The sequence below is a fragment of the Zonotrichia leucophrys genome, chromosome 2 (assembly GCF_028769735.1).
Source record: "Zonotrichia leucophrys gambelii isolate GWCS_2022_RI chromosome 2, RI_Zleu_2.0, whole genome shotgun sequence".
Lineage (NCBI taxonomy): Eukaryota > Metazoa > Chordata > Aves > Passeriformes > Passerellidae > Zonotrichia > Zonotrichia leucophrys.
In genome coordinates this window covers 117,592,518-117,601,859 of record NC_088171.1, presented here as the reverse complement: position 1 = coordinate 117,601,859, position 9,342 = coordinate 117,592,518, and the positions used below count along the sequence as shown (strand labels likewise).

The window sequence follows — 9,342 nt, the reverse complement described above, 5'->3', positions numbered from 1 at the left end:
CTAAATGCAGCCAGCCAAGCATTGTGAATTTTTTTTGTAGTTGGGCCTCTGTGGCCCAAAGCTTACTGATAACTTGTGAGAAGCATCTTCGTAACCTGTCATCTCTTTAATGTCTCCAAATTTCCCTATGAATAGTAAATCACTCGAATGCAGTCTGAGGAACCAAGTATAAATGTAAAATAGATACAGTGTGCAGAGAAGCTATGGATTCTAGGTGTGTTGGTCTGAAACTCCTATGTCACTGGATTTTACAGTGGATAAGGTATCTGCTTGAGGACCCGAGATATACTTCATCCAGAGCAGGGGCAGTAAAGACCAACTTCAATGGTTCTTACCCTGGTGGAACAGTCTGAGGACAAGACAATCAGTGCAAGATGGGAAACCAGTATGTCCTTGGGATAAGAGGCAGATTCAGAAAGAGACTGATGGGTGCTACTGTCCTGGAAAAGCGCCAAAGTCTGAGACATCTGGGAAGAGAAAAGCTACCAGAATGTACTCTATTTAAATATAAGATTTATTGAGAAAGAAGTTCACCTAAAGTTTGAAAAAGACATAATGGCCAGTAGAAAGGTCTTGGAAATACAGGAGGACACCATCCACTTACCAAAAGAATTCCAATATTATAAGTTATGGTCTATCAGCTTATGTTTGGAGTTTCTGAGCTTATCAGAAACACCTCAGTAGGAATTGGTCAGAGAAAGCTGCAGAACCCATAAATCTCTCAAGAAAGAAGTGGGACACAAAACCACATGTAGAGAGTTGAGCTTTGTTTCTGATCATTGTTTCAAGGGACCTTCTGGCTGTGTAATGGTAGATTAAAGTGAAGCTGGCTTTTGGCTCCTCCAGTCTGTCACTCTGGGAAGTATACATCAAATGCCAATATCTAATTCAAAATCCTATTCCTGTTTTTCTTGATCCAAGAAAATTTTCTGTTCTGAATTGTTCATTTAGTGTTGTTTTTAAGCAATGAGGTTTTAGGACATACTTTAGTGAAACAATAGATTTTGTTCTTAACTAAAATAAGGATACATTTTTACACATTCACCTGTAGACAACCCTTAAGGCAGTCTAGTGCCCTAAACACATTGTTATGTTGAACTCATAAAAGTCATGAATTTTAAAAATGCTATGCATCCTTATTATTCATGTAAGCTCAGACCCAGATTTACCATATATAGAAAGCTTGAAGTATTTAAAGCTGTTGAGATTCAATAGATCCCAAGGGTAAAAAATAAAGGCACTACTGTTAAACTATAATGACTCTTTCAATTTCTTATATTTTTTCTAAATTATCATTTGTGGGAATTAACACTATAAAACAAAAAAAAAAACTTTTCTAGCAGTTACAAAAAGCCATTTATTGTTTGTATAGTTACAGATATAACTGGATTTGGGTTAAAGAAATTTAGGTCTTTTGCATTGTGCATTCCTGCAGGTTTTTTTTTTTTAAAGTATTTGAAGGGAAAAATCATCACAATGTGTTTTACCAGTTACGCACACTATGGCTATTTTCTATCTATGGAAAATTCTAAAAGATAACTTCTGAAAGGCAAGTTATGGAAAAATTCCTTTTAAAACTTACCTTTAAAAAATGGTGACTTCATGGATTAAAAAAGACAAAGGAACACTTTTCCTTGAATCCTATTTTTATTTTGAATTTTGCCTTTATAATAAATAATATGCTCATTTATATTTCAAGTTAAAACAGTAGTCCTATGTAAGAAAAAGCATGCATTTCAGTTTGTAACTCAATATAACACTTTAAACTGATTTTTTTTTGATGATACATTTTTGTTGCATAAGGTAATGTAAAAGTGGCATAAAATTTCCCTTTATTTTTATTTAAAATATTTACAGCATTCCATACATATATTAGCTACTATATAAGAGTTTACTACTGAATGGATTGATTAAATAGCTAGCTGGATACATAATTAATATCTCAAGGTCCCTTTTTAAGCTTGAGTATAGCAGCCAATGAGAAGTGACGTGGCTGCTTTGGGATGAGCAAAGCTTTTAAATGTTACCCTTCAACCCACACAGCAGTCTCCCTTTCTTCACAGAGCTGTGTTCTCGTCCATGATTTTAAGGGCCTTTGTAAATGGTGTAAGCAGCAGGACCTTTGGTTCAGCAGCAGTGATTTTTTTACAGTTAAATGTGTAATTCTCCAAACGGAAGGACAGACGCTTTGGAGACATCATTATTCTTCACCTATCTGTCAGAAACTACAGAGGATCTAGCTGGTTCAGTTGCAGCCCTTTTATCTTCAGTCTGATTTCTTCAATTTTTCAAATAGATCCACAATGCATTCATCACACCATGAGCAGGAATTTCAGCCTGAGAATCACCAGTTATATAAGTTCTGGCCTGAGTAAACTGATTTCCCCTGATTTCAGTCATGTGAAGCAGTGGGTGGAAAGGTCACCCTCATTAGTGGGGAGAGATGCTGCTGCCCTGGTGGCCAACTGGCTTTGCACCTTTTTAGTTATTGATCTGGGAGCATACAGGAGCAGGCAATGGCTGTAGGGCACAGCTCAGCTCTCTCTTCTTGAGGCTCTCCCAGGAAAGCTACCAAAGGTTTCCTTCTACATCCTGTAACTCTGCTATGGGTAATTAAGATTAGGCAAGTGAAATACCTTAAAATGAAAGATTCAGATTACTAATTCCTCCTGAAAAAAAGCTTTTTGCACAACAAATTCAGGGAAAATTTTCTGGGCATATCGGAATCCCACCAGGTTAAAGTGACTCAACACTTAGTTTTCAGAAAGCAAAATCCCTCTGCATGCAAAGCCAAGGAAAATGTTTAATATCCATCATTTTCTTGTGTACTCTTTGTTCCTGACCTTGAATAGCTGATCCAGAGCCAATGTGGGATTTGGACCATAATGCCAAGAAAACTTCAGAGACAGTCAACACCATTTCTTCTAGAGGGGTCATGCTATTCCCTGGAGTCTTGCCAATGAAAATGATAGGGATAAATTAAAAAATGAAATTGAGGAACATCTTCAGCATCCAAAGAAAACTCAGTTCATGACAGAAGCAGGAGGTAAAGCATTAGCAATTGTTGAAACAGAAGTGCATACTAATAGTGTAGGGTTTTTTCTAAGATACCATAAGTTTCAGAAATGGGGCTGAATTATTAAGCTGTTGAAAACATGACTGTTAGTGAGAGAAGGAGAGAGAGGGAGAGAGAAAGTAACTACTGTTTGGGAAACATTTAGGAAATTAGTGAGTTAATTTTCTAGATCACCTGCTCAGACAGCCTGAATACTACATTCTAGTGTAGAAACTCACATTCAACTTTTTCCTCTTAGGTTGGAGAAAGATGACTGATTTTTCCCCAAAGGAAGGAAAGGTATAAAGACAGCTGCTTGGGAAACTCTACCCTTCCTGAGTAGGTTTCTCACAGGCTGCCTGAGCCCTAGTCCTGCTGACTGTCAGAGGTCACAGTACAACACAGGGAGGAGAATCCAGCAGAAGAAAAGTGAAGACTCCCTCCAAAACAGCACATTGGTCTGTGCAACAAGCAGCCATGGGCAATCATCCTTCATGGCCAGTTTGGGGCAGGCAGGAATGCCTTGTTTTAAGGCAGGCTTGGAAAAAAATATCTTGCTCTCAATGCAGACTCTTAGGTTAGGTTCCTGCATGACAAAGCACAATGTTAAATGGTCTGCGCCCATTATGACGGCAAGAACCACTTAAAGTAAAACAATATGGAAAGTGCACCAAACTTCATAATATTCTGTTGGATTCAAATCTACTCTAATTTTGGTAAAAGAACCATGAGCAGGAATCTGGAGACACACACAAGTAGAAGAAACAGCGGTGTGGAAACAAGCCTATAACTCCTTGATCCCATGGGATGCTGGGCCATACTCACCATGTTGTAAGGTCAAATTGGCTTGCAACTTATCATGAGATGTATACAGGAACAAACTGAAAGCCAAACAGAAGGAAGTCATTGAAAACAGAGTCTTAACATATTTTGGGTAGTCTCTGAAAGAAATTACTTGAATTTTTTCTAATATGAATACTTTAATGCTTTCTATTTTCTTAAGAATTCTTTATTATTTCCTTACCCTTTTCTGTTACTTTTTCTTTCCTTTTCTTTTATTTTACCCATTGTTTATAATTGTAATAGGCCAGCTTGTGGAGGGTTAGTACAAAATGGATAAGTTAAATTTTTGTTTAAATTTTTCCTTTTATTTATTAGTGAACCAAACAGTGATTTGCATAGAAGCTTTCCAACATAGGTGCCTTGAGCTGATTAGCACTTTATTCTGCTTTCATAAAGCAGAAAGTCCACTCGTTGTTTTCCTGTCTGGGTTTCACAAACAAACAAACAAACAAACAACAAAAACCCCAAAACAACAACAAAACAAATTTTCTGTACAGAAACTTCAAGATATATAAAATTTTGTCCCAGTGAGAATTGATGATTGCTTTTAAAAGTATTTCTTAAAGGGGCTATTCTTTTTAAAGAGAAACCAGTGTCAGAGTTCTGTGAATGAAAAAATGAGCTCTCCAAAATGACTGATGGTGTTGTCTCACTTCTCCTAATTGTTTGGTACTTTGGTTCTGAAACCTTGGCCCACAGACCATCTGTGTCCTGCAGAGAACTTGCTAGTAGAGCCTTTAGAGAGGAGCTAGATACCATAATGATAGTTTCTCTGTATGATTACTGCTGTTAAATCATCCTAAAAGCAGTTAAATATTAATGAAACCTTTTACTAATCAGACTTCTTCTAGGAAAGCAATTCTAAGTGGGAAAATTCTTTTTGCTTCTGAAGATGTTCTCCTTTTTAATACACGCAAATAATAATTAATAACTTATTTATAAAGCCCTATTGGCATGGCTGAGGTGCTTGGGGTACTATACAACACCATCAAAACAGATTCAAAACAAAATGAGCAAAAGTTCACCCTCATTAGAGTCAAGCTAAAACACAAGAAAAATTGCACGCAAGAAAACAGGATCTGCTTCTCTAATCACACAGTCTCAACATTTGTATTCTTGAAATGATGCTAGGGTTTGAAATAAGTCAGCATAAGCCTCAAAGAAAGTACAAATAAGGGTGAAGTCCCTTTGTTCTTCCATAAATTTTCATTTCACATATTCTCCTATGGTATCCTCACATGTTATCCTCACTCACCTGTTTCAAACCTTATGCATAAAGAACAACCTGTAAGGTGTTCTGCATTGCCAAAGCTCTGCATGCTGCTCCCTAGAACCTTCCCCAAATAAACTGGCGAAATAAAAGGTGCTCCAGGAGCTTTGCAGTAAATGTTCTAAAATGTGACCTGCCATGTACTGGGGGAAGTTATAAAGCAATATGGCCTTTGCCACCCTTGCAAATGAGAACTGTGGGGCAAAGTTCCCTACTTGCCAGCTCTGTGGGCAGGGGAAAATCATATTAGTATAAAGATCACTTTTACAGACAGCCACAAGAACATGAATTTCAGTACCATCTGTCACAAACCTTGGAAAAAAGACCTATAAATTAACACATGGACACACACATATTTAATCATTCAAATGCACTTTAAAAAGTATTTTTTAACTTCCATCTGATCCATAGTGCAGGGAAACATCAGTAATTTTTTTCTGCCATGTTACCAGGTACCATTTGCACAATGCAGATTTTCACATATATAGATTGGCTGTACCAAACAAATTAATTTGTTCTTCTTCTCTCTTAGACACCTGCCAAACTCACTCTTTACAAATAGGTTAAACAGGTTATGGGGGATAAACACAGGAGACAAAAACAAGAGAAAATATACAGTGAAAGTTAGGCTGCCATTAGCAGCAGTTCTTTTTTATAAAGCCCAGGTCTTAAACTATAGAAACGGGGAAAACAGATTAAAGCTGTTGCTTTGATGCCTTAATACAGTATCTATTTAATTTGAGATTACACCGCTCATAAGGAATAAACCCCTAAACAGGTCCTTCAACAGCCATCAAAAATATCACAGTGTAATTTGCAGAATTCACTCTCCGGAGTCTGATTTTAGAAATACATCAGTGCATAGATGATTTAAGAGAGCAAAAGCTGATTTTTGGGTATGTACCTCAAGGTGCAACATTTGCTCTAGGCAATAAGTTTCAAGGAAGCTCAGCTGGAACTGAGGACAAGTATTAATGGTGGAAGTTCAAAGGCATGGGTGGGAGCAGCAAGGATGGATAGGCACAGGATTCTAATGTGCAGTGAGACTGATGAGGGATGCGTGATCCTGTCCATCTGTACCTTGAGAACATCTATCCTAATATATCACCTGACTAATTAAACAGTGTTTCACTCAGAGGAGTCCACATTAGGCCGGACTTCAGTATGGAGGCCAGACCAATTGTCCATTAAAATCTCATGAGAAAGCGCCACAGAAGAGTTTTGGCTTTTACACTATTGTATCGCTGTTACAGAACACACATCACACTCAGTCCCAGCTATATACATGCCAAGAGATACAGACCTGTGGCAGGAGAATGCGGTTTTCCTGATCCACCTTCCTGAATTTCATTTTCTTTTACAAGAAAAGTGATGCTGAGCATTTCACAGCATTTGTCTTCTAAAAAAGAAAAAAAAAAAGGAGAGCCTTATAAAACTGAGCATTTCCACTTTTTGTTTTGGCTGGCATTTTGATGTAGAGTCTGACTTCTGATGCTTGGGAATTCTGCAGTTCTGAAAATATTTAATTGTTTGGGAGAAAATTGCAAACTCTTGAATCATCTATTAGATTGTATAACTGCTTCTCAAAAGTAGTAGAAGCAAATATAAAATCATCAGAATTCACATATAAGGAAGAAAACACTGGGTAGGAAAAATTATTCAACAACCAACTAAAACTTATGGTTCAATTTCTTTCTCTTAAAGTCAACTCTTGTCATACTCTAGTCCATAGAATGTTCTCCATGGAAAACAAAAAGTAATAAAAAACCCAGTTGTTTACTTTTTGATTGTTTTTAACTTTTCAGAACCTTTTGCCTAAGTAAAACTTGTTTGTCATTAAAAGCTGACAGCTTCAAAAATTGTCTTTGGATTAACACAAAACAAAGCAATTTTCTTTGTCCAATCATCTAGCATGAGTTCAAATTTAGGAAGCCAAAGTCTGTGATTTGCATACAGTATATTTAAACAAAGGTCTAGGGGATCCACATGTACTGTACAATCTTCAACTCCTTCTTGTGTGAAATGAGTTTATGCAAGCCTGGTTCACTGAACAAGCCTATTCAGTTTTGTTAGTCCCTTGAATTAGTTTCTAGGTCAGCAAAGCACTAAGAACATTAGAAAACCAAAACAAAGTAACAATGACAAAAAAGAATCTAGACAAACAACCCCCCCCCTAAAACCTCTAGAGCCTAAAAGACTACATCCTTGTTATGCAAGTCTTCCTGCTCACACACTTCAAGTTAAAACACCTCCTTTGAAGAACAGAAGTGGGATTGCTCAAAGTTAAGTACATAAAAAAGAGGAATCAAGGCTAATGACTGTTTTGCCCAGTGGAAAACTCTCCAAGTTGTATTATTTCAGCTCCTATAAATATCCTAATAGGATTTTCATGCTGCATTGGAAAATTCCACAGCAGCAACTCAGTCTGTTTTATATGTAATTCATTCCCCTCTTTCTGTTATGCCTGGTCATTTTTTTATATACAAACATAATACACAGTTTACCAAAACATTTGGTAATTGTCTGAGTGAATCAAACAGTTGTAAAACCTGCATCATGCAAAAGCTCAAGGCAACACTAAATTTTGTCCTGCTCATGATCATTTTTAATGCTGCCTGTATACTTGTGTAAGTCACAGACAGCCAGCACCACATAGCAGACAAATATAAAGTCATTTTCTCTTTTCACTGTATTATTGAAATCAGTGAAGCATAAGGCAAAGAAAAATCAGAAAGAAAAGTCCTTCCTATTTCCATAGCAGCATCAGGCTACAGTTGTATGTTTATTTTTGAAAAATGAAATGAGTCTGTTCAGCTGCTTTGTTTATAAATGCATTTCTTGTTTTTCCTAAGTTTAATACAATTTAGAAAAATCCAGAGAGATTATTTAGATGCCTTCCACTTGAAGCACCTTGGCCCTAACAAGGTATCATAAAAAAAACAAAACCTGGAAGACAGTCTGGCTGTGGACTGCCTCAGCAGGGTCACCTTCATCCACCTACATCTTCATCTTCATCATACCCCCTATTTAACCAGACACCTACCACCAATGAATAGACAACAGCAGACATAGGGGTACATGTGAAAGTCCTGCCTCCCATTCAAAGTCAAATAATTTGCTACCTGGTGGGACACAGACCTTTCAATTCTCTGAGGGCAGATACCAAAGTAGACAGAAAGGATCTTCTTAAAAAATAATTTCCTGGGGCACAATGATACCATTTTTTTGGAGCTTTTGACAGGGCTACGGTATTTTCTAGGAAAGAAGAGTTTCAAAGTGTGCAGCTTCCACTGTAGGACAAATCCATCCTAGTCAATACTTGAGTACTGAATATCATAGTTACCTTGCAGTTTAAGTTTGCAAGTTGTTTCTAGCTGATACTGAACTGAAAGCTTTTACTGCTTCAAAAGTGTTGCCAGGCACCAGCCTGGATTTAGTTGCTTTCAGATATAATGTCTTTGTCTCCTAAGGCAGGGTCCTACATAAAGGATTTTTGAGATGTTGAGGTTTAAAACTATGGAGGATTCAAACAGATCACTGCTAAAAGTGAACCCATTTTACAAGGAGTCCTTACCTGTCCTACTTCCAACATGTAGAGAATTATAAAACTGGGATGTGTCCTTTAGCATCTCTGTGCCTTCATTTCCCTTCAGAGGATGCCAGCCAAAATCTTCAGCCGCTGTGGTACAGCACAGATTGTGCAGCCTGTCCTTGCCAGACTTCAGGAACACTTCTCAAGGTGACTGCCCTCATTCATACATCTGGGGTTTTCACAATCAGGATCCTGGAATGAAAGCCAACACATTATTGTCAGTGCAATAGATTAAAATGCTGATGCTGCAGAAAGAAATAAGGGTAGAAGGTTCTGGATTCACAGACTCATTCAAAAGCAATATAAAATAAGTAGGGAAAATGACTATGTGGTACTTAAGCACAGTGGTGCCCATACTGAGAAAAAAGAGCAACTGTTTCTTTCTGCTGATTTAGAGGGAGGCTGCCAAGGCACATCCAGTAAATAACTATTGTTCAGAGTCATCTGAACAAAGTTCTCTAAAAGCTGAGTTTGATATACAGGAGAAACACTCAACTGACTGTTTGTTATATAATAAGAATTGACTGCAGAGGAACGGACTTCATACAGAAACGAGGGCTGTATTTTGAGTCAGGGAAAGCT

The 9,342-nt window shown here is 37.4% G+C and overlaps 1 long non-coding RNA gene across 1 annotated transcript; it reads right to left on the bottom strand.

Moving 5' to 3' along the window:
- Nucleotides 1–2,263: 2,263 nt before the first annotated feature.
- LOC135443311 (uncharacterized) lies at nt 2,264–8,942 on the bottom strand. Its single transcript, XR_010438960.1, has 4 exons — nt 8,743–8,942; nt 6,472–6,567; nt 3,881–3,936; nt 2,264–3,641 (listed from the first exon to the last, which is right to left on the bottom strand). It is a non-coding gene; the product is annotated as an uncharacterized LOC135443311 (long non-coding RNA).
- Nucleotides 8,943–9,342: the final 400 nt, after the last annotated feature.